The sequence below is a fragment of the Delphinapterus leucas genome, chromosome 9 (genome assembly GCF_059928025.1).
Source record: "Delphinapterus leucas isolate spDelLeu-1000000601 "Yukka" chromosome 9, BTC_Dleu_Yukka2, whole genome shotgun sequence".
NCBI classification, from domain to species: Eukaryota; Metazoa; Chordata; class Mammalia; order Artiodactyla; family Monodontidae; genus Delphinapterus; species Delphinapterus leucas.
Window position 1 is genome coordinate 35,373,998 of NC_143137.1, and position 25,769 is coordinate 35,399,766.

Here is a 25,769-nt window from a genome sequence, read left to right on the forward strand (position 1 = left end):
TCAGCTATACGTATACATATATCCCCTCTTTTTTGGATTTCCTTCTCATTTAGGTCACCACAGAGCACTGAGTAGAGTTCCCTGTGCTATACAGTAGGTTCTCATTAGTTATCTATTTTATACATAGTATCAACAGTTTATATATGTCAATCCCAATCTCCCAATTCATCCCACCCTGCCATTTCCCCCTTGGTTTCTTTTTATTTTAATTGAGAGAGACAGAAAATACATAACCACTTCCAACATTCAGTTTTCTATCAGTATTATAACTAATAGTTGACACAACATGAGACTGTCCACACAGAAACAGACAAGGGTGATGAGGCAGAGCAGCTATAAATCTTTAAATATAACACAAACAATATCTCTTTTATGTAATGAAGTACCGTAACCCTCACATTTTCTCTTGAAATAAAAATGTCTGGTAAATTTGGCTATGTTCAATATATTATTATATGCTCTAAAAGTCTCAATCAAGCCATGAAGGTATTTTCACATATTTAAATATACTTTTCATAAAGTACATTTTTAATAGTTATGCAAAGAGAGTTGTTTTGTGTTTCTGAGTTTTTGCTTGTACAAAAGGAATATAATTTCTCATTACAGGTTTTCTGTAATTTTAATGTTCACCTTTTTTCCTATTTTTTGGTGTGTCACATACAACAATTTCCCCTATTTTAGGATTCTAGAATATCACTAAGATTTATTTTATTTTATTTTTAAAGCAAAACCACTGTACTACCATCAATGCAAAGAAATAAAACTCTAATGACAGTTTACTCAGATATAACTATTCATAAACCTATTCCTATCATAATGTAATTATAGGTCTCTTTTCACTTGAAAACAATATTCAGTTCTAGAATTTCCATCATCTGAATCCTAATGTATAAGTTGAGGAATTTTGAAAGATAGTTTAAAATAGCTCATAACTGTTATTTGTATACATTCCCCTTTGATTGCTCTATTTTAATATTCATCATAGTGTAATAGTAACATTTAATAAACTATGTATAAAAAAACTTGTACTCACATTTAAATTGAATGTTAAAAATTATTCCCTTAATTTTTTTTTGTATTCTTGTACTTAAAAGTGAAATTTAAGATGATCTTTTAAAATTGAGTGTCTTCTGTCACTTACCAACAGGGATGTATCATCAGGTTTCTAGTCTCCTCTTTAAAAGTCAGTAACTTCATCACAGTTAAACCTTTCTTTCACTTAAGTTTTAGATAACAATGAAATAGTGGGTTTCCTAGAGAAGAACTGAACTGAACAACTACTGAACGTGGGTGTAGTTTAGTAATAAAAATGGAAGGATGGACGGAAGGAAAGAAACAACTTTTAAAAGCTCTAAAGCTGAAATGAAATTTTATGACCCTAATGACCATAGTGTATATAACTTTATACCCACTTTATTAATACATATACAACTAAATCGAAATTGTAAATTATTGGTTAGCAGTATTAAACAAACACTACATTTTAAAATTCCAAGACACTGAGAATATACTTATCCATAACTCACAATGACAGAAAAGATAAACAGGCCTTTTGACAACATAAAACATTTCCTGAGGTACACCACAATGCAAAATTGAAGACGAAAATATCTGAAAGCTCATCTTTGAGTTTTGACCTCTAGCATAGACGTGCTTATTAAACACACCCCTCCTGTCTCCACTGAAGCCTAACCAAACTATTTGAGTTAGGAGAGTGTGCAAAGATGTGCCTTCCAGGCAAACTTTTGTTTTCTAAAAGTTAATCTCCCGAAATGCTTCCAGTTGGAAATCGTCCACTTGAGCTACTTGACACCAGGGCGTCACTTTCTCCCCTTGGCTTACCTGCTACTTAATTATTCTTCTAAGCAGGCTCTGGACAAGTTGGGGAGGTAGCTCTTTCAGCACTTCTGAGTCCATGACGACTACAAATGTACACACCTAACACACTCCCACAGGTCTTTCACACGTCGCGAAAGCCTGACCACCTGGGAGCAGACAGGACTCGAGGAACAATCCTCAAGATCAAGAAACTGACTGGATTTCAACATGTGGTGAGAGAAAATGGGCGGGGCGGGGGGATAGGAGCACTACAGACAGCAGCTGTCCATTAAGTGGTTTAAAACTGTTGGTTACAAAGCTGAATAAACAAATACACAGATGGGTCTAGTTCCTTGGGGACTCCGGAGTCTGAGGAGCACCCCCCCGGGCGGTGTCCAGTTGGGCCTCTCTTGCCTAGTCCGCGTGCAAAGCGCGCACTGGTTCCGCTCTCAAATGCCCCAGACTCGCACGTGCCTTTCCCTCCCGTTACTCCTAATGAGTTTCACCCGCGCGCCAGGTGCCCTGAGAGACTTACCTAAGGGATCTCAGGGTCTGAGGATAGGAGGGCAACTTTCCCTCCCTGCTCTAGGCCGACCCGAACGCCCGGGGCAAGCGAGGGTCCACGCAGACGCTAGTCCCTAGGTCCGGGTGCCCGGGCGTCCGGGCGCTTTGCGGCCCGAGGGGCGGGGAGAGGCGCGCGGGAGACGTGCGGACGGCGGGCGCGGCCACCTAGCGGGTCCAGCCCGCGCCGCCGCCGCACGTGCGCCGCCGCGAGCGCTAAGGGACGTCGGGCCCCGCGCTCCCCCGGGGTCAAAGTCAACCCTGCGCGCCCGCCCTCCGCTCGCCCGGGGCCTCCGCGGATTTACAGGTAAAAGCCAACCGAGAACACTCCCTTTCTCCGAAAGGTGTCTGCGCCCCTCCGTCGTGCCCTCCCTGAAGAACCGGGAAGAGCGATTTCACCCCCAAACCCACCCTCAGAGTGGGGAGACCTTTCCAAAGCTGAATAAAAATAAGAGCAGGACAGACCCCGGGTGAAGCGGCTCCTGCTAACCGTGGACAGGGGAAAGAGCGCGATCGGGGGCAGCAGTAGAGATGCACGATCATCCTGAAGCGTCACTAGGGGCCAGGAGTTTCTTCGCTGGAGAAGCAGGACTGTCCCCTCTCCGCCTCCCATTCCAGAGAAGTACTTGTGAATTGTACGCTGAAGTGTCTAACTTTGAGACCAGAAGCGTGCACTTGCCCCATTGAGTAAATAAAGGTCAGCAGTTGGATCAGTAAAGTTGGTCCAACCGCCAGATGTTCTTACTCTCGTTTCTCCTCTCGGGGAGGGGGGGCGGGAGGAGGGGTAGGAAGGAAGAGGAAGAGACAACAAACAAGAGAAATAAAAGAGTAAACGAACACAACTGGCGTCTCAACACACATATTCCTCCAGCCGCGGTCTCGCCAGACAAGGCAACACTTGGCACATAAAAAACTAAAAATCGTCCGTGAGGCAACAGCAACCGCCCCTCTCTCGACTCCCCCTTCCCCACATCACAAAGCAAAATGAAAAAGCACAAGCGGTGATGTTGGGTCCGGAACGCGACCCGGATGCCGGGCCGAAATTTGACACATGTCACACCCGCCCCGCCGCGCCGCGCCGCGCCGCGCCGCACCGAGCGCAGCGACTGGGGCGAAACTTTGCCGCCGCCGCCGCCGCCGCCCTGGGAGGAGCGCGGAGCAGAGTAAAGGCGCACGCAGCCCGGCCCTGGGTGGAGGTGGCTGGGACGGTCTGGGGGGCGGAGGTGAAGCGCGCCACAGTGAGGGCAAAGAAACTTACCGCGACCGAAGACGCCTGGGCAGCGTCCCGGGAGGTGGCACCCGCGGCGCTGAGGCAGAAGCTCCCAAACAACACACCCACGCGCGATTCCTGGCAGCTGCTGCCGCGAGTGGGTGCGCGCCCGGGGTGGGGGCTGGAGGAAGCCGCAGCTGGCGGACGCGGCCGCCGCATAAATAACCCGGACCGGCGCTCAAGGGCGGGCTGCGCTGGGCTCAAGCCGGGGCGCTGCGGCCGCCGCAGAGCTGCACGCGCCGGCGTGTCTCGCGCTTTCTCGGAGGCTCGCGCTGTCTCGCGCTGCCGCTCCCCCCACCCGGATCTGTGTGTGTGTGTGTGTGCGTGTGTATGTGTGTGTGTATGTGTGTATGTCTGTGAGTGTGCTCTGGCGGGCGCGCGCACCCGGCCGCGCGCGCGTGTTGTTGGCAATGCAAACTGTACACACGCTGCGCGCCGAGCCGCCTCTTCTCGGAGGGGCGGGCGGAGGGAAGGGACGCCTCCGAGGATTCTGAAGTACTGTTGGGCCACTTGTTTTTGTTTTACTTTGCGTTGTTATCGTTGACTGTTGTTGTTGATCCCCAAAGTGGTTTGGAACCAGCTGGTTAGAATGCCTGTCACCCCCATCCACCTATCTCCTCCCCCGGCTCCCCCAACTTCTTTAAGGGAGGGGGAAGCGCGGAGTAGACTGTTGTTCCGATTTGCAGGGGAGCCTCCTGGCTGACGTCAGGTCCACCTGCTCTGTAAACAACTCGCCGGAGAACTTGTTTGTTCTGCGCCGGTTCCTCCCCCACCCCCACCCTTCTCCCCACCTCCTGCTCCGCCTCCTCCCGCTCGGCCCAGACAGCGAGTCGAGGAAGGGGGTTGGGGAGGGAGGAGAGAACAAAACCGTATGCTGTATTGGCAAAGCCGAGTTGTGTCTGCTGCTCCTTGGCAGTCCCCAAAGTACGTCCTCTCAGCAGACGGAGCTGCTGGCAAATGAAACAGGGGATTCCAAGCGAAGTGCAGGAAGCCTCGAAGGGATCCGAAGCCCTCGGTGGCAAGGAGTGAAAGTACTCGATAGTCAGAAAGGGAGACCCAAGCGTGCGTTAAAACGCTGATTGGCCTTTCTTTTCACGGTGTGTGCCTCCGCGGCCTGGGGTGGAGAGAGGTCGAGTGTCTTTCTCACTCTTCATTGTTGTCGTGGCTCCTGTCTCACTTGGGCCCGGGAGTTCTCGGGCTTCCTCGTGGTCGCACAGCCCTGGTCACGGGCTTGGGGCCGGGCTGCAGGCCGGCCGGGGCGGAGCTTGTAAGGAAGCGGCCGCCGAGCTAGGACTCTTAGGGTCTGCGGCTTTCGAGACGGGCCCTATCAGTGGCTGAGGGGAGCAAAGTAACCGGAATGAAAGGAAGGAAGAAACTGCCGGAACTGCCGTGCGCACTTCAAAGCCGAGGCGCCGGCGTGGGGAGTGCGCAGGCCTAGCTTCCAGAGCCCGGGTCTCCGCTCCTGTCCGTGGGGTGTGACTCGGCCAGGTCCCACGCGGGACCGAGGGGATGACAAGGGAAAGGCCGAGGGAGGACGGGACGGGCCCGGGTGGGACATGTGACCCGAGGGGAGGGGTGTACCGTAGCCCCTATTCCACCGCCGCTCCTGGCAGGCCGTTCCTCCCCGCAGGCCCCCACCAGCCCCTCCCTTGCCCGCGGGCCGCGCGACCCTCCACTGGCCGCGTCCCCCTCGCGCCGCAGCGGAGCCGGCCGCTCTGCCAGCAAATCCGTCGCGAAGCGTGGTGTTCCGAAAGGTGCTGAAACTTTCCTCCAAATAGCTGCAGACGAGAGGCCGTGGCGAACAGACCCCGGCCCCCGGCTTCTTCCCGGCCAACTTTAACATCTCCAGTGGCAGAAGAGGGGAGGGGGTGACTGGGGAGACGGGCGAGCAGGACCAACTTACGCCTTTGAGTCTTTCTTTTCCTCAAAGAGCAGCGCGCCCTTTCTCTAAAGGGCAGAAGCGGACTCACACACACACACTTGGCACCAACTCTTCCCTCCAGAACCCGTAGTTCTCCCACGGAGGAAGCAGCCCTGGCACCCACATCTATAAACACACTGTCGGGTTTTCTAGTGAAACCAATTAAGTCAATAAGCCACGGGGCTGGTCCTGGGAAGACGGCCCCTGCCAGGAGGACAAGGGAAGAGGTAGAGTTGGGCTTTGAATTGCGGTGCTTTCTGTGAGCTTTCAAAACTCCAGGCAGTCCGTAAGTGCTCTGCCAGTGGATTGTGTCCTCGCTCTTTTCTAAATTGTCTTTTTTCGAAATGCTGGCTGAATAGTGGACAAATAAACCGAAATTTTTTAAAGATGGGAGCGAGGAGAGAAGGAGGGAGCAGTCATTTACAAAACGCCAGATGCAAATGACCACACCTCGCCCTTCTGAAAGGTGGAGATCATTTTATGATAAGTAATTTGCGTTTATACTTCACAAGCAACCCTAAATAAAAAGCGGATTTTCTGAATTAACCTGAAACCATTTTGGAAAAGAGAAGAACAAACGGCGTCGAAATCCTTGGAGATCCGAGGGTGTATCTTTCCACTGGGTTTGTGAATAAAGGCAACAGACAGTCTAAAGGTCTACAGCTCCTCACTTTTTTTCCTTCTTCCTCCCCCACATACACCGACCCCACTTACTTCCCTTTCTCTCTAGGGGTCCGACGGAGGAAGTGAGCGGGAAAGGTTTATTATAAATGAGTCTGGGCAACTTGGAAGAGAAGTTCAAGTTCCCAACGAGGAGAAAAGAAAGAGCGTTATGCTCTCGAGACTTGGAGAGGAGCGGATTTAGTTAGCCTTTCACTTTTCTGTACACAAAGACACGTTTTGGTGAAATTCACATCCACTGACGTTTCCTTCCTGTGAGTACAAATAGCCAGGCGCCAAGAGGTGAAAACGGATATCTCAGTTGGAGGAGCATATCTTTCTCTACCGGCCGCGTACCCTGGCAGGGATCTTTCTAAGCAGGGCTGAGCCCGCAGCCCCCTTGGGCGCCCTGCCTAGCTTCGCCCCTGTTATCTATCTCCTCTTCGCCTGCTGCCATTCCCGGGCCACCCACTCTTCCCCCAGGGAAGACGCCCCGGGAGTTGAGAAAGCAGATCCTGCCAGGAGCTGCAGCCCTCGGCGGACCCCTCGCCCGCAGCCAATGGGCTGGGCCCGGGTTCGAGAGGTGAAAGTTCAGGCCCGGGGCTTGCGGCTCGCTCCCCCTCTGCCGTCGCCTCCCTCCCAGCCAGCGCCCCGGGCCACACTGCAGACCCAGCCCTGCTGCCAGGGGCTGCCATGGTGGCATGTAGTTTGTTGATGGGTGGTCATAAAATATATTTATTTGCAATTCCTTTCCCTCGCCCACCACCCCCGCCCCGACATGGCCCCGAACACTGCAGGCTTTGTTCGCCTCGCTGCTGCTGGAGCCGGCCGGGGTTTAGCGCTCTATGCTAAGAGACTCCAAAAAAAGTTGAAGTATAATAATAGGAAAACCGGGTTTCCCCAGCCTAGGGAAATGCTGAAAGGGCAAACAGCGAACGAATAGTTTTCTTTTGCACAAGTCACTGGTCAGCCCACTGGATCAAGGCAGCCTTGAAACGAAACACTGCATATCAGAGAGAGGAGGGAAGCCAAATTCTGTCCCTGTAGTCGCTGCGCAGGGTCGTAGCCACAGTTCAAGTCTCCTTTGCAGCACGTGGGTCTGCAGAAGTCATTTAAAGAGGTTCCAGGGGAAAGTTAAACAGGGCTACTGGGTAATTGAGGAGTTTCACCAAGTGGCCCTCGAAGTTTTCTCACTAAAATTTATTTGATTTCAAGTTTATTTTATGATGGAACCGCAAATCAACAAATTCCGAGCCATTGCTCTATTACGGTCCAAGCAAAAGATAAATTCGTTTGAAATGGTCCCAGCCAGCGCATCTTCAGCGAACTAAACCACCCCAAACGAGACTAAAGCCAGGATGAAGGGAAGCAACTGACGCGAATGACATGTATTAGAAACGTTGGTTAATGCTTCTCCGAGTGAACCGCTTGGATTTTTAGTTATTTGCTATAAGAATATAATTATTCACACATTTAGGTCTGTTTTCTCCAGAACTTTCAGTTAAACAACAATTACATTTTTCTTCTTCGGAGTTGGCTTATTGGTGTAATTGTGACTAATACTTAAAAATGTAACTGCAGAGAGATTGCTAGCAGAGAGGGAAAGGGGAATGGTTTTTTAAATCATTATTTTTTCTATTAGAGATATCATCTTCAAAGTTGTATTACTCACTTCAAATAGACTAACAAAAGTCTTCTTTAAATGCAAGGTAAAACATTTTTTTTTTTTCACGTATAAGAACGGGCACATATCAGGTTCCTATTTTTCACATCCACTACAGTTTTCTGAAGATAAGCAACTAAACAGACTCCTTTTAGACATTCTCCTATCCTTACTCTCCTCCCAGACACATTTTTAGGAAAAAAGAGAACATTCCAGTTTCACCGAAGTCACATCAAGGATAATCTATGTTACGACGTTAAATTGAATGTAGAGGTTGCAAAATTGGTGGAGTTACACCACCATCTGTCGTTAAGCTTCGGGACTACAAAATTTGGGACCTATAATAAATCTTAATGAGCTTTCCCAACTTTTTTTTTTTTTTTTTTCAATCGCAGACTACTCTTTCCGTTTGTGTTTTTATAACACATGCCCTAAAATTACCTGGATCCTGAATGAACGAATATGTCTTCATAAGCCCAATGCTTCTACCTGGGTTCTCTAGTCATCTCATCTTCAGAAAAAGAAACAAAAAACAAAACAAAAATTAAAATAACAAAACCAAAAAACCTTCATCTGCCAAACTCCAGATACAGATTTTTCAAATCAGCTGTGGGACTGCACATTTTCACCCCTCCCGCCTTCCTTGCTTCTAATAGGCTGTTGATAGGAAAAATGGAGCCTAAACTGCAGGGTCCACCCTTGTCCTGGAGTGAATAATAGGCTCTTAATTCTCTCTTGAATGTAACCTAGTTCTCTGGTAGTACATCTAATCTTGAAACGTGTAAACACAGCATATCTCTGCTAAGAGGCTGACTGTGAGTGTCTTTAAAAACTGATTGAAAGGCAGTTAATATCAGGTTCCAGTTCTGGTTGACCTTGCTGTGGAGACAAAGATCAATTGCTCTGGGCTAGAAACTTACCAAGGAAGCCTTTATCCAAATGAACACAGAAAGGGGAAAATTCCTGGATAAAGAATTCCATCGCTGACTCAAAAGCCTCCATTAAGCAATGAAAACTTTTTCCCACAACACTTCAATAGCACGTATTTATATATTACATCTATTTTTTTAAGGCTCTTCAAATATCTCAGTATCTATAATATTGCACCCCTTTCCATGTTAGGGATTTGATTATCAAATTTCTATTTTCCAGAAAAGAATTTAAAATAAAATGTAAATGTACTTCACTAGAAATAATAGTATGAAGCTGAATCATACTAAATTGTCTATATTTGACCAAATTTGACCCACACAAATGAAAATTTCATATGCTTAAATTAATAGAACCCAGATTTTTTCTGAGACATATTCTGTCTCTGTAAGAGTAAGCATTAGTTAAACTGCCCAATCCCCAATATTTACTTCCTGCCACATTGATTCAAATATGTTGAATTGCCTGGTGCAGGGGCCCTTTGCTTGTTGATGTTTCTACAATTAAATTAGCCTTAGAGTTTGTATGTCTCTGAGTTACTGTGAAATTTTAGAGCTGAAGAAAACTTCAAGATATTCTAGTATACTCTCTTCATTTTAAAAATCATAAAGCAAAAGTCCAGAGGTGAAAGCAGGATCAAACAGCTAGTTAATAAAACTCTGATTACTATTATTTAACTATTTCATGTTTCTAAACATTCAATGACCCTCCTTCCTTACTCCACAAAAGACATTTTTGCCACACACCCCCAGCTTTTTATGTTTCCTTCATATCCATCAAAACTGACATGGCTCAGTGGTACCTTTATTTGGATATCAGTACAGTAGTACAGATGGTTAGCTGTCATGTCATGTCCACTGTAATACACAGGAGAAAAAAAGTCTGATGACTTGTTTCTCTTGAAAGAGTCTATAAGATTTCTTCAATAATGTAAAGAGGTTCATCACTGTTGATTGCAAGTGTTCATCATAGAAAAAATGATGGCAGGAGGTGCTAACACAAACCACAGTTTATGATGTTTTTCAGGGTTAATAATCTTCAGGAACTCCTAGGGGAGCAAAAACCACTCCTAGGGGGCCTTCACTACATTCTTAAGAAATAAAGCTATGAGACACAATATAACCTTGATTTTTTTTAAGTTATGAGCAAAAATCACTATATCAAGATCCTGTGTCACTGTAGAATTTTATTTAGTTTAACAACTACATGGCTCCAATAACCATCATAGCTTACCCAAACAATGTACTGAAGTGGTTAATTGTCACAAATCATATAAAAGTTCAGCCATTTGTTCTCCTTCCTCTTCTGCTCCTCCTTTGGGTTCTCCTTTTGTATATCCCCCTCCTTTTCCTCCTTCATTTTCTTCCCTCTGCTGTGATCTTTGTTACCACCCTCACAATAACAACTTCCAAAATTCCCCATAGATGTTTCTCTTCTAAGCTCTAGGTTTATTCAATTGCTTAATGATAGCACCATTTGAATTGTGAAAAGCTACCAACTTGCCCTCTTCATTCCTTGCCCAGCTACTCCTTATGCTGTTTGATTAATGGTTAATGACACCTTAATCCACCCAGTTCCCAAAGCCAGAAAATGCCACCTCCTCCATCTTCTTATATCCAAGCAGCGTTAGGTTTTGTTCACTGTTACCTATTTAATCTTCCATTGTCCTCTTCCATCGATTCCCATTTCTTACCTGGTCATTCTTTATAACTTTCTCATCACCTTCCTGCTTTCAGTTGCTCTTTCAGTTCATCCTCCTCACTTCTTTCTAAAACATAGCTAATATGTATATGTAGAGCTGATTCACTTTGTTATACAGCAGAAACTAACACATCATTGTAAAGCAATTATACTCCAATTAAGATGTTAAAAAAAACTATAAGAAAAACAAAACAAAAAAACATACCTAAAACACATGTCACTTAGAATTATGCCAAGCTTCTCTATAGCTAATGGAATTTAATCTTAAATTCTATAGTCTGACAGAGCAAATATGTCTGGCAAGTATGAGATAGCTAATAATCTTTTTTGGAATGGATGAATGAATGAATGCCCCAGACAAATATATTTTAGATGTTAAGTATATTCTGTCAGACGTTGTCAGATATATTTTTAGCTGTGTATTATTTTCAGCAAATTTTAAGTCTACTTTGCTACCCAATCATTTGGCTAAAATAGTAAAGTAATAACAAAAGATTTTCATTATTTTTATATGAAAGAACTTACCAGACAGATATACAAGTATATTCAACCTTGTATTCAAATTCCCAACTGTACTGTTTAATGGCTCAACAAATATTTACATACTAAGCACTGTGGTAGGTATTCTGAGATCTAAAGATATATGAGATTAGGTCTCTGCCCAGAGCTTATATTCTAGTAAGAGATATAAGATATATAAAAGTTTATTTCAATAAAACATAAATTTCAATACAACATAAGACAGAGGTATATACAGGATACAATGAAACCAGGGAAAATACTTCTTAAGGCTATTTTTTTGTTTGTGATGAAAACTTAAGAAATAAATATATCTTTTAATCAAAAATTTATAATCAAATAGCAGCTTCAGAAAACATAATTTTTGGATAAAATTGCAAAGCTGTGGTAAAAACATGGTTAAATCAAAGACAATGGAGGGTTTAACAATTGTGAAGAGGTATCAGGCAATCCCTTGAATGATCTCATAGTACTCTTAAATACAGAATGCACTTTTATGGAAAGACTACTTCTAATTTGTCATGATTTCACTCCAGGAAAAGAGTTTTGTAATAGATAGAAAAGAAAGAAAAAGCAAAAGAAAGTAAAAAGAACTGAAAAAAAAGTAAGAGAACATAAATATTTGGAGTTTAGAAGGGATTCACGTGTTTACCTCTCTTATCAGCCTCTAACTCTGAGGTGAGGAAAGCACCTGATCCTGGGCCAATATGGTTCCCTGGGGACAGTTATAGGAAATTGCTGATTGGTGGGGGAAATCTGTTTCCCCCACCAATCACCTTTTTCTGCTTCATCAAGGTGCATGCTGGTTTCCTTATGTCCCTCTTTTTTTAACCCCCCTCTCACCTCATTAAATATAGTATTAGGCAATACTTTCCCAGTTATATACTACCTCCTCTCTAAGTTCTTCCCTCCACCCACACATTTCTGATTCTTTTTCATTTTAACTCAGGAAAACATTTCTCACTAATTCTGTCTCTATCTTTTTTTTCTTTCTCCCTCTCTTCCAGGAAAACACACAAGTGCACATACATACACACACACACACACACAATCATGGTAACATGCTTAAAAGCAGAACTAGTGATACAAGAAATCAAAGAACAGGGAAATTAACATGAAAATAGAAAAAAACCTAAAAACTAGTACTATTAGCTTCTAAAACCTTGAAAGTCCCCATATAAAGGAGCAGTGAGACAGACACTGTTATACCCCTCTGTGAGTTAAATCAATACAATCCAATTGGAAAGCAATTTGGCAACTTGTGTTGAGGCTTTTTAAACTAGTCCCATAGCTAGACAGCAATCCAAAAGAAATGATCTGAAATACAGATGGAAAAGCTTCATGCAAAAGCTGTTTATCACAGAATTATTTACAATAGTGCATATTTGGAAACAATACAAAAAGTCAACAATATATGATGTAGTCTAACCACTAAAACAATATTATGAGATGTTTTAACAACACATAAAATGTTTTAGTTATATCATTTGGTGGAACAATAGTATATAAAAATACAAAAAAAGGCCAGAAAGAAACATACCATTTTGATACTGCTAAGCCGGCCCACAATGACCCCTACCATCCTGAGGGTCACACTCTGTGTAGTCCCCTCCCACATTGCTTCAGGCTCCATCTATTTGGTATAAGTGATGGTATGTCACAGTTGAGCTTGGGTTATAAAAGACTATGTGACTTCTGTCTAGGGCTCTGGATCTGTCCCTTAGGTCACTTGCTCAGGCAAGCTGCCATGCTGCCAGCAGCTCTGTAGAGAGGCCTGTATGGTGAGCAAGTGCTGTCTTCGGCCAACAGCCAGGGATGAAGTGAGCCTGCCAAGAACCATGAGAGTGAACTTGGAAGCAGATTCTTCTTTCCCAATTAGGACTTCTTGAAATGACTGCAACCCTGGCCAACAACTTGATTACAACCTCATGAGTGAAACTGAACAAGAACCACTCAGTTAAACCACTCCTGGATTCCTGACCTTCAAAAACTATGAGCTAAAAAAATGTTTGTCGACATAAAACTGTTAAGTTTTTTTTTGGGGGGGGGATTTGTTACACAGTAATAGATGGCTAATATAAACAAGATAAGAAAGGTTATATTTAAATAATAGAATTTCAGGTGATTTTTTTTCCTTTCTATTTTTCATATTTTCAAATCCTCTGCAATGAAGATTTATTACTTTATAATTGGGAAAAATACTTTATTAAATAACTGTTTTAAAAATTATGTTTGAAAAGACAGTGCCCTAAAGTACTTTTTAGAATTGCTACAAATTTAGTTCCCCCAATCAACATTCTCTAAGAAAACTGGATTTATCTCAAACATAGGACATAAATATAAAATTACATTTCAGTTTTCCTTTGTACTTTATTTACTGAAGCGAGATACAGAGTAGTATTTTACATTTTGTTAATACAAATAAACAGCATATCCACATATGATAAGTATCTTTCATGAATCAGCAGGGTATCTGAACACCATTCACAACACTGTTTCTGAGAAAATGCATTCCAAGTTTTATACAACTCACTTACAACGTAACCTATTTTAACTATCTTCCTATACAGTTGGTTCTTCATAAGTAACCTTGGGTTCCACATCCTCAGCTTCAACCAACCGTGGATTGAAAATATTTGGAAAAAAATTCCAGAAAGTTTCAAAAAGCAAAACTTGAACTTGCCTCTCAACTATTTACATAGCATTTACACTGTATTTACAACTATTTACATAGCATTTACATTGTATTAAGTAATACAGAGATGATTTAAAGTATACTGAAGAATTGCGTAGGTTATATGCTAATATTACACCATTTTATATAATGAACTTGAGCACCCTTGGATCTTGGTATGTGCAAGCGGTCCTGAAATCAATTCCCCTCAGGGACTGAGGGACATCTGTACATGCCAATCAAAAAATCACACAGGTAAAAGACCTTTTAAGCCTTGATTATAGTGAACAGCATAAATGTTAAAGTACTTTCAGTCTTATTCCAGGTAAATGAATAAAAACAAACTGTGAACTGATAAAGACTAGATTCTCACTTCATATTTAATCATAAGAAACAATGATTGTCTCTTGAGGTTTTCCTAATTAGGTTATAGCACAGTTACAGCAGTTGAGTAGAGAAGGTCAATGCAAGCTTTAAATTAGTTTAGCAAAAATTAGCAAGTCAATAAGCATGTTTTTTCAAATTACAATAAACATGCTAAAACAAATGGATTGCCTAATCTGTTAATAATTATGCCTTTTCTCTTCATATTATAAAAACCTCAAATAACAATTTTATGCTCAGTTGATTTCTCAAAAAGTTTAAGTCATTGAAAACCATAAAAGTCATTTTTGGATTTTTATAATATTTTTATATAATCAATTTTTGATTATATCTAGATTGTCTTATGGATTTAAATGTTGATAAAATAGGTATATTAAATAATGTTCATAACATTGGAATATGCAGTGTGGGTATATTATTTAGTTATGTTGATAATAACTATGAACATCAAGTACATTGTTGAGTTTACTTCAGGAAACTATTATACAGAATATTATCATTGTGTTCATGATCATAAATACATATGGTTCCTCCCATAAGAATATATCATAAGTATTAGACAGATAATTTTCTGCTAAAGCAAGATTTCATTTCCTTATCCAAAGATTCTGACATTTTCTGACTTATTTTTTGAAGTTAAAAAATCTTTTCATTACTTCTATGATCCTTTGTCCATCATGTTGTTGATTCATCTTCTATAACAATTCTCTTTTCCACCTCTTCACTAAATTCTGTGAATCAGGATCAAAGACAAAGATGTCTGAACTGGTGAAAGAAATGTATGATATTTTAACCAATTGAAGAAAACTCCTTGATACCATCCATGTTTTTTTTCAAATAACTAGGTCATTAAGGATCATAAATCATAAAGAATCTTTGCTAGAAAAAAATCGAGTATCCATTAAGCAAAAAGTCCATGCCCATTAGTCTACGATCCTATATGGAATCAAATTCAGGTAATTTATTTTCAGATAAGAGATATGAAAACTCTATGTTGGGACATAATACTAAGGAAAAGACACAAAAATGAACCACCGAAGGCAACTTGACCTCTAAAATAGGGTTAGTAAGATGAGCTCTACCTCACAGATTTTAGCAGGGAAATGTGGTGAGCAAATGTAAGACTTTCAAAGAAAAGGAAGTTCATACAGCTGTTTGTGAGAATTAGATAAACTGTGGTCATAAAATATAGACCCTTTTACTTCCTGAATTCAACTCAGTTCATTTCAGCAAATATTTATTAAGTCTACATTATTTGTCTGTCAATATTAACATCTTAGAATCATAATCTTTAGGCTAGATAAGGGCTTAGAGGTCACCTAATCCAAGATTCTTCCCAAGGAAGGAATTTGGATTTGGATTTTTGTAACGAAGTGATATTTCTTGGAGACTTTTTATTAAGAATAGCCAGGAAATAGAGTCCAGAGGTGGCTGGCTTCCCAAGATTTTTCCAAAAATTCTTGCATTTCAATGAGTAAATGTCTTCAGTGCATTTCTCTATTGCATGTTGAACAATTTACCTCTTGACATTTGTAGCCTAAACTGAAGCTGAACACACTTATTTCTTGGAAATAAGTATGCTTCCTGCTTCCCCCAGGCAAACCTAGACTCCCTCCTGTCAGTTTCCTAAAGGTTTACTTCTTCCTAGAGGTTTATCCTGGAGCTAACTCTTCATCCCTCTAAAATAAAGTCTGGAGTCAGACTCCCCTTAGGTGATCTTGCTTTTGCATTGCTTCTTCATTGTTGGCTTTGGATATAGCATAGGATACATATTTTGGTTGCCTTGCTTAGCAACCATCCTTAACTTTACACTGATTATTTGAGGGCAGTCCTTAATTCCACAATAATCAAGTTCACCAAGGATTCGATATCTCATCTTTGACGAGGAATCATCAAAGATGCTTCTAATGTCAAGAGCTGACTCAGCTGGAAGAGAAGACAAATGCTGAGCACATTTTTTGGAACAGGCCTACTAGTCCAGTTCTTTCCTACAGCAGAACCTCAAGAAGTGCTTCCCTGAAAATATTCTGGGCTGCAGACCTTTGCAGTGGGTGCTTAAATTTCCTTACCATGTTCATTCTAAAGCAGTGCTTCTCCTAAGGTACTCACTGGCAAGAGCAAATCATCTTGAGGTGGATATACAGAACAATCAGGTACATTTGCTTCTCCACATATTAGTTGCTAAACATAAGATGAAATCTAAGGGGCTTGTAAGATGCATGATCTGAGTGGAGATTTGGTGGGGCAGCCTCAGTTAAAAAGTGTTTTAGGGAATTCCCCGGCAGGCCAGTGGTTAGGAATCCCCCCTCTCACTGTAAGGCGCAGGGTTCAATCCCTGTTGGGGAACTAAAATCCCGCAAGCCACGCAGCATGGCCAATAAAAAAAGTGTTTTACACAAATCCTGTCTTTACCATTCATAACCATTAAACAGAATAGGTGACACTATTATTTTGCCAACTACAGTCAGCCCTCCCAACCTGCGGATATGGTGGGCTGACTGTACTATGTGCTACTTTATGTAAGTGACTTGAGCATCCTTGGATTTTGGTATCTGCTGCGTCCTGGAACCAAACTTCCCTGGGTACAATATTGAGGGATGACTGTGTAGACTTAGATTTCTAATATACAAACTGAGAAAAACATGTAAAAAGAGAGATGACTGAACATATTGAATCTTGAATATTGTTTTTATAATAATGATAGAAACAAACAAAAAAATCACCACGAAAAATGGTTCACCTCAATTAGAGAGATTTGAGATTAACATATAATAGGCATAAAAAGTGCACTGAAGGGCTTCCCTGGTGGCACAGTGGTTGAGAGTCCGCCTGCCGATGCAGGGGACACAGGTTCATGCCCCGGTCCGGGAAGACCCCACATGCTGCGGAGCGGCTGGGCCCGTGAGCTATGGCCACTGAGCCTGCACGTCCGGAGCCTGTGCTCCGCAAAGGGAGAGGCCACAACAGTGAGAGGCCCGTGTACGGCAAAAAAAAAAAAAAAAGCACTGAAAAAGTATTAATCAATTGATTTTATGTTGCAAATTTTAAAATCACATAAGGAAAGTATATTACTAATACATTTTCATTTTTCTTCTGTGTATTCTGACATTTTCTACAAACTAAATCTTTCTATTTTCAGTTTTTGATTATTGATTCTGGTTTTGGTAGATTTCTGACTTTCATGAAAGGTAATAAATTTATGGGTGTTTATTGATGTTTAAATGATAACACAGCTAACTTTTGTAATACTTATTTAAAGTAACCCGGTTACTTATTAGATTGGCCTTTCTTAGGATAGGTTTAAATTTTTGGGGGGGGGGTTCTTTTTTTTTTAATCGAAGTATAGTTGATTTACAATGTTGTGTTAGTTTCAGGGGTACAGCAGAGTGATTCAATGATACATATATATCTATCCATTCTTTTTCAGATTTTTTTCCCTTATAGGTTATTACAAAATATTGAGTATAGTTCTCTGTGCGATACAGTAGGTCCTTGCTGGTTATCTGTTTTATACATAGCAGTGTGTACATGTTAATCCCAAACTCCTAATTTATCCCTCCCCCTCTTTCCCCTTTGGTAACCATAAGTTTGTTTTCTATGTCTTGTTTTTTATATCTGTTTTGTATATAAGTTCATTTGTTATCATTCTTTTTTGTTTTAGATTCCATATATAAGTGATATCGTATGATATTTGTCTTTGGCTTATTTCACTTAGCATGATAATCTCTAGGTCCATCCATGTTGCTGTAAATGGTATTATTTCATTCTTTTTTATGGATAAGTAACATTCCATTGTATATATGTACCATATCTTCTGTATCCATTCATCTGTTGATTGACGTTTAGGCTGCTTCCATGTCTTGGCTGTGGTAAATAGTGTTGTAATGAACAATGGGCTGCATGTATCTTTTCGAATTATGGTTTTCTGCAGATACACCCAGGAATGAGATTGCTGGATCATACAGTAGATTTGATTTTAGATTTTAAGGAACCCCCATACTGTTCTCCATAGTGGCTGTACCAATTTACATCCCCACCAAGTATGTAGGAAGGTTCCCTTTTCTCCACATCCTCTCCAGCACTTATTATTTGTAGATATTTTGATGATGGCCATTCTGACCGGTGCGAGCTCATGTCTCATTGTAGCTTTGGCTTGAATTTCTCTAATAATTGGGGATGTTGAGCATCTTTTCACGTGCTTGTTGGCCATTTGTATATCTTCTTTGGAGAAATATCTATTTAGTTTTTCTGCCCATTTTTTGATTGGGTTGTCTTTTTTTTTTTTTTTTTTGTCGGTTCGTTGGTTTATTTATTTATTTTTGGCTATGTTGGGTCTTCGTTTCTGTGCGAGGTCTTTCTCCAGTTGCGGCAAGCGGGGTCCACTCTTCATTGCGGTGCGCGGGCCTCTCACTATCGTGGCCTCTCTTGTTGCAGAGCACAGGCTCCAGACGCGCAGGCTCAGTAGTTGTGGCTCACGGGCCTAGCTGCTCCATGGCATGTGGAATCTTCCCAGACCTGGGCTCGAACCCTTGTCCCCTGCATCGGCAGGCAGATTCTCAACCACTGCGCCACCAGGGAAGCCCGGGTTGTTTGTCTTTTTGATTTGGGTTGTTATGTCGAGCTATATGAGCTGTCTGTATATTTTGGAGCTTAAGCCCTGGTCAGTCCCATTGTTTGCAAATATTTTCTCCCATTCTGTAGGCTGTCTTTTCATTTTGTTTAGTTTCCTTTCATATGCAAAAGCTTTTAAGTTTAATTAGGCCCCATGTGTTTATTTTTGTTTTTATTTTCATTACTCTAGGAGATGGATCCAAAGAGATATTTATTTACTAGGTAGACATTTGAAGAATACCTCGAAAATGGAAGAGAGCTATTTCTTGGACAGAAGCACCCGTATAAACCAAAATGATAGCTTATTATACTAAAAATAAATGTGTAAATTGGACTTCCTCAAAACTTAAAGAAAACCTTTGTTCTTCAAAAAACCTGTTAGAAAGGCATGAAAAGATAAGCTATAAACTGGGAGGAAGTATTGGCAACCACATATCTGAAAAGAGAGTTGTATCTAGAGCATATAAACTATCCTCAAAAATTAAAAGCAAAAAAAAGAAAGGGAGGGAGGGAGGGAGGGAGGGAGGAAGGAAGGAAGGAAGGAAGGAAGGAAGGGAAAAAGAAAGAAATACAAAAAGAAACAAAGGAAGAAAGCAAGCAACAATTCAACTAGAAAACTGGCAAAAGACATGAGGAGACAATTTATCAGAGAGGATATACAAATGACAAGCACATGAAAAGATGTTTAACATCTACATCTGTAGATGGCTATTACACACCTTTTAGGACTGATAAAAAATTTTAAAATAGTGGCAATGTCAAATGCTGGCAAGGATGTGAAGAAACTAGATTTCTCAAACATTGCTGGTGGGAATGTAAAGTGGTACAGCCACCCTGGAAAATAGTTTCTTAAAAAAGTAAACATAAACTTATCACACAACCCAGCAACTGCACTAGTGGGCATTTATCCCAGAGAAATGAACATTTAGGTCCACCAAAAACCTGTACAAGAATGCTTATAGCAGCTTTATTTGTAATATCCCCAAACTTGGAACAATCAAAATATCCATCAATAACTGAATGGCTAAACAAACTGTTACATTGATACCATGGGGTGCATGGAATTAAAAGGAAGAACTATTGATGCACACAACTTGGGTAGATCAAGGGCATTTTGCTGAGTGAAAAAGAGTCACATAGTGTATGATTCCCTTTATGTAACACTCTCAGAATAACCAAATTATAGAAATGGAAAACAGATTAGTAGTTAACAGGGCTTAGGGACCATGGGGTGAGGGGGGTGGTTATGATTATAGAGGGGTAGCTCGAGAGATCACTGTGATGGAACAGTACTGTATCTTGATTGCTGTGGTGGTTACACAAATATATATGTGATAAAATGTCATAGAACTATACACATACACTGTACTAATGTCAGTTAATGTTTTAATGTTACACTATAGTTATATAAGATGTAACCATTGGGGGAAACTGGGTGAAGAGAACACAGAACCTCTCTGTAATGTTTTAAAATCTTCCTGTAACTATTTCAAAACAAAACGTTTTTAAAAAGTAAATATGTAGAACCGATAAAGAAAGCCAAGAATTAAAGAGGAAGACAATGGATTGTATTAATAACAAAGCCACAGCATGAAACAGTCTATTTGTTTATGTTCGTGAATAGTATTTAAGAAAAACAAATCCTCATTCTTTTATTAAACACAGTTATGCCTATTTCTTCATGCCTAAATAGGTAATAGGTTAGGTTAGATTTTCCTGTTATAGAACTTCATATGAGCTGACTCATATAATAGTGTTTTGTGTCTGTTTTCTTTCACTAGAATAATGATTCTGAGGTTCATCCATGTTACGTGTGTCAATAGTTCATTTCTTTACATTGCTGAGCGGTATTCTATTGAAGATATATACTACAATTTCCTACTCATGCATTTTTTGATGACTGTGTGGGTTGCTTCCAATAACAGTAACAGCAACAACTATAGTTACAAACGCCCAAACAAAAAGAAAGCCCTTGTGTCATTTAGGAATTCTTTTGCCTTTAAGTAATAGCATATTTAATCAACATATGGACATTTATTGTGCCTTAACCAAAAAAAAAAAAAAAAACTCTAAAGATGCATACTTCCAGGGTTGGTCTAGCAGCTTAAACATGTTACAAGTGACTAGATTATTTTAATTTTTTGTCCTATCATCCTTGGTGTGTTGATTCTTCTCCATATGCTTGTGACCTTATGCTTGCAAGTTGACTTAAATTCCTGTTCACAGCAAGAAAGAGAGGAACAGGGCAGTTCTAGCATATTCTCTCCTATGTCTTTTTATAAGAAAGAAAAACTTTGCCAAAGCTCCCCAGCAGATTTCCCCTCATGTCTCACAGCTCTGAACTGTTACATCACTGGCTCAAGAACAGCTGGGAAAGAGGGCAAAATTCTAATGATCAGCTTCCCTGAAACAATCATATTTCATCACTTGGGATGGGGTCCATTGTCAACCCAGACAAATTAGGGTTCTGTTAGCAGAGAGAGAGAGGAATGGCTGATAGATATGGATCTAATAGTGTCTGCCATAGTACCTTCCCTTGATCTCTTTTTACTAATTTATATTTTGTTTCCTCAGGTAAGGGTTCTTCTTAACTTCTATCACCTCAAATATTTTTAAAGAAATGCAATTCTTCCAATGGCACTTGTATAGATATATACTATAGAATTTTTATTTGTTTGTTTTAAAAGAGACTGTAGATGAACAAAAGTCTACATTTAGGGTAAAATATAGTCACCAAAATATTTGTCTCTAATTGTGATATCCTGTTCATATTGAAGAGATGCTCTAGAAATACGATGATACCATTTCAATTTTACCATGTCCATGTCCCAGGAGGAAATGTTCCCAATTTTCTGTTCAGCTTTTCCATACTTAGACCAACCATTTGTACATGAACCAAATATTATATTTAATATATACCAGCTGTATAAAAGTAACCTTGAATTTAAGATATGATAAGACTAAAAAGAAAAGCTTTTATCACAACTTCCTATGTACATTTTCATCAACTCATATGGTGCACATCTGGGTCTTTGATAGCTATGTGTTTAAAAAAAAAAAAACCTAACAGATTCAAAATTAATTTTAAAATCCTGTGTTTTTCTCTAGTCAGTCATTTAAAAATATTATTAGCATAATCATAAAGCTATCTATGAAAGTAATTTGAAGATAGAGGTAAAAGTGCATTCTTAAAATCTAAATGTTTTACATTAAAAAAATAATAATCTCATTGAAAAAGAAAACATAAAGAAGCTAATAATTATTGAACACTTAAGATATTCCAAGCAATACACCTGGTGCTTTGTACACTGCCTGTGATTTAGTCCTCTCCAAATATCATGAGAAAACTAAGAGGCAGAGGAGTTAAGTAATTTGTCCTAGGTCATATTAAAAAAATAAATCCAGTTCTGTGGATTTATTATCCAGATTTTTAAAATTAATGAAGAACGAACAACCAACCAACCAAACATCCCAAGAAGCCAAATGAGTGCAAACCTTGATAATATTAGAGAACTCTTTATTTATGTTGGATAAAATAGAATCTAGGAAACCCAAGAAAACATAAAATTTAAATGTGGTGTATTTCTCCCACTTTATCATTATTGCCATCAGCAGTTTCTAATGATCTAACCTCTAGCAATGCTCACCTTCTCTTCCACCAAAGGCACATGCCAGATGAATTTAGAAAGGTTTAATTGAAGAAGATTTGTTCAATAATCAAGCAATTAAAATGGGCAGGAAAAACACAGAGTACTAGAAAAGCAATGTGAAAAATTCACTAGACTTTGAATCCAGTGAAAATGTAAAACTAACCTAAAACAAAAATGTCATACAATTTGGGCAGAGAAAGCACTTGAAGAATCATCAAAGGATTTAACCCCAGTGAATTTTATGAGGCACTGTCAGGCAAAAAGGAACTATGATAAAAGAATAGACAATAAGAGTGAGAAAAAGGGTGAGGGGGAGTGAAAGTATATGCTGAAAGAAAAAAAAGAATAAAGGGACTGGACTGTGTGTATAATAATGGGAAAATGAGGCTCTTTTCATACAGATGGCGATCAGTGGCCAGAGCTTTGAATACAAAGAAAAGAAGTGTGATGATGTAATTATAAAAGAAAGTTAATGGACAGATGAGAAAAGCCTTACCATGGTCAGAGTAACAGGAGGACAAAGCCACCTTGGAGGAGGCCTTTAGGCCAAGTGCATAGCCAAGGAGCAGGTCTGTGCTGTGCAAACTGAACAGCAAGTAACCTCTGAGGCAGAAGTCAGTGTTTGTGTTTGTGTGAGTATGTGTGTGTGTGTGTGTGTGTGTGTGTGTATGTGTGTGTGTGTTTTGGGGTGGCGGATGGGAGTGTCTTAAGGCATAAGAGAAACAGAACACATTTTCCTGGAACCTCAATTTTACTTTCTAGTAATCAAAATATCATTGCTAATTATCCTATGGTATAGAATGTCAAATTCACAAGAATTTTTAAGATAAATTATTTTTCCCAACTTTATTTAGATATAATTGACATATGACATTGGGTAAGTTTAAGGTATATAATTTTGATTTGATACACTTACATATTGCCAAATGCTTACCATAGTAGGGTTAGTTAACACTTCCATCACTTTAAATAATTACCATTTCTTTTTTGTGGTGAGAACATTTAAGATTCACTCTTCTAGCAACTTTCAAATATGCAATACAGTATTATTAACTATAGTCACCATGTTGTACATTAGATCCTCATGACTTACTTGATAACTGGAAGTTTGTACCTTTTGATCCCCTTCATCCATTTCACCCACCCTTCCACTGCCCACTCCCTTCCTATCTGGCAACCACCAATCTGTTCTCTTTATGACTCTGTTTTGTTATGTTTGTTCATTTGTTTTGTTTTTTAGATTCCACATATAAATGAAATGATATGGTATTTGTCTTCCTCTGTCTAACTTATTTCACTTAGCATAATACCATCTAGGTCCATCTATGTTATCACGGACGGGAAGATTTCATTCTTTCTTTTATGGCTGCATAATATTCTTTAACCATTCATCTATCAATGCCCACTTAGGTTGCCTCCATAGCTTGGCTATTGTGAATAATGCTGCAATGAACATATGGGTGCAAATATCTTTGTGAATTACTGTTTTAGTTTTCTTCAGATAAATACCCAGAAGTGGAGTTGCGGATCGCATGGTAGTTCTATTTTAAATTTTTGAGGGACCTCCATACTGTTTTCCATAGCAGCTGTACTAATTTACATTCCCACCAATAGTGCACTAAGGTTCCCCTTTCTCCACATCCTTGCCAGACCTTGTTACGTGTTGTCTTTTTGGTGACAGCCATTATGACAGGTGTGAGGTGATATCTCATTGTGGTTTTGATTAGCATTTTCCTGATGATTAGTGAACATATAGTTTTTTGATTGAAAGGAAATATGGTCTCATAGATAAGACACTGATTCACATTATGCATTTTAAAACCCAAAGAGGCTGGGACGGAATCACTATCACGTTCAAAATTCTTCAACAGCTCTGCACAGATGCAGAATGAAATTAAAAATCCTTTTCTTAGCACAAAAGGCCATTGTGCCTGCTGTTTACCCTTGTCTACTCTTGTCCCTTCTCCTTACTTGCCCCCTGAGACTTTCCTTTTTCAAAATTACAGTCTTGGGGTTTCCAGAATTTGTCATGCCCATAGTGTCTCCTCTGCCTAGACTTGTTAACCTGGGGGAAGTTTTACTTGTTCCTTCCAAGCTCTCACTGCACTTTGCCTATATCCCATTAAGGAAAATATCTCCATGTATTTCTCTGAACAGTTTTCTCTTCATGAGATTCTAAGCTCCTAGAGAGTAGGGACCAATTCTTTTCTTTCACTAGAGGCCTCACAGAAAGTATATCACATATGGACAGAACCTAATAAATATGTATGGAATAAATGTACTTTAATAAGTGAATTAGGCCATCTAATACAATATTTGAATATAGGTATGGGATAAAACTTATTAAATAAAACTTTACTGCAAACAAAAGCCACAATTCATTGAAGTAATATGCTGGAAGAAAGGGATATAGAGTTAAAAGAAAATTACATAAGTACTAATCATATGTCACGTTTTTTCCCAGAATGCTTTAGGGAAATGTTTTAAAAACTTTAAAGGAGCTCTTCCCTTCAAATCAAATCCCACTGAGAAGTGTAAATGAATGAAACTGAACAATACAAATTTTCTCCAATGCATGTGGGTGAGGCAGTTTTAGGGTTCTAGCGAGAAAAGCAAATGAGAGACGCACTGTCAAAGACACAGAAATATAGTAACTTACTTTTACATGGGACTTTTCAGCTTATAAATTGGTTTGACATTGTGTCATTTGAGCCTCACACACAGTGTTAAAGTTGGCAGGGTAGATACTATCCCAATTAACTAAGTCAAGGAAAGCTTAAGTGACTTGCCCAAGTCTTGCCAAGAATTGCTCTCACTGCAGTTATATACTGTAGCTACTCATTAAAACCAGGTCCCTAGGATATACGGCTGATCCTCTCGTGTAGAGGTGCCATTTGAATACACAAATACACACACACACGCACACACATATATGTCATGGTAACCCTGGAAAGCTCCCAGTGGCATTCCTCAAGCATAGTAATTGCATATCCCCTGGGCGCCCAGCTCTTTCTTCTTTGCCCTACTGCTATGGAATATGCCCAGACAAGCTGTTTCCCAGTCTTGCTGATTCTAGGGCAACAGAATTTTTAGTTTTTTGGGGTTTTTTTAATGTAAGGTCTACACAATCCAGATATCCCTCTATAAATGCCTAGATGGAATCTTTCACTTGGAGTTTTATACATATAAGAAACTGTTCAAAACCACAGGTCCTACAATGTAACATGGGAATTTCACACATTTAAAAAATATAGAAATTCATAAACAACAAAAAAATTAAGAATTCCAAGGAATTAGGTCCAACTACACAATTGGAGGGTGCCATCTCTAAGACCACCCTCATTTCTGACACCAATTACAAGATCAGGGTGTTCCCCAAACCACTCTCAAGTTTGATAATTCTCTAA

At 40.3% G+C, this 25,769-nt stretch overlaps 1 protein-coding gene across 1 annotated transcript in view; it reads right to left on the reverse strand.

The window, feature by feature from the left end:
• FOXP2 (forkhead box P2) overlaps nt 1-3,739 on the reverse strand; it is a 538,178-nt gene extending 534,439 nt beyond the window's left edge. Inside the window, exon 1 of the mRNA XM_089917488.1 lies at nt 3,638-3,739. The gene's annotated coding sequence lies outside the window, so the exon portion shown is untranslated. The remainder of the gene's footprint in view (nt 1-3,637) is intronic.
• Nucleotides 3,740-25,769: the final 22,030 nt, after the last annotated feature.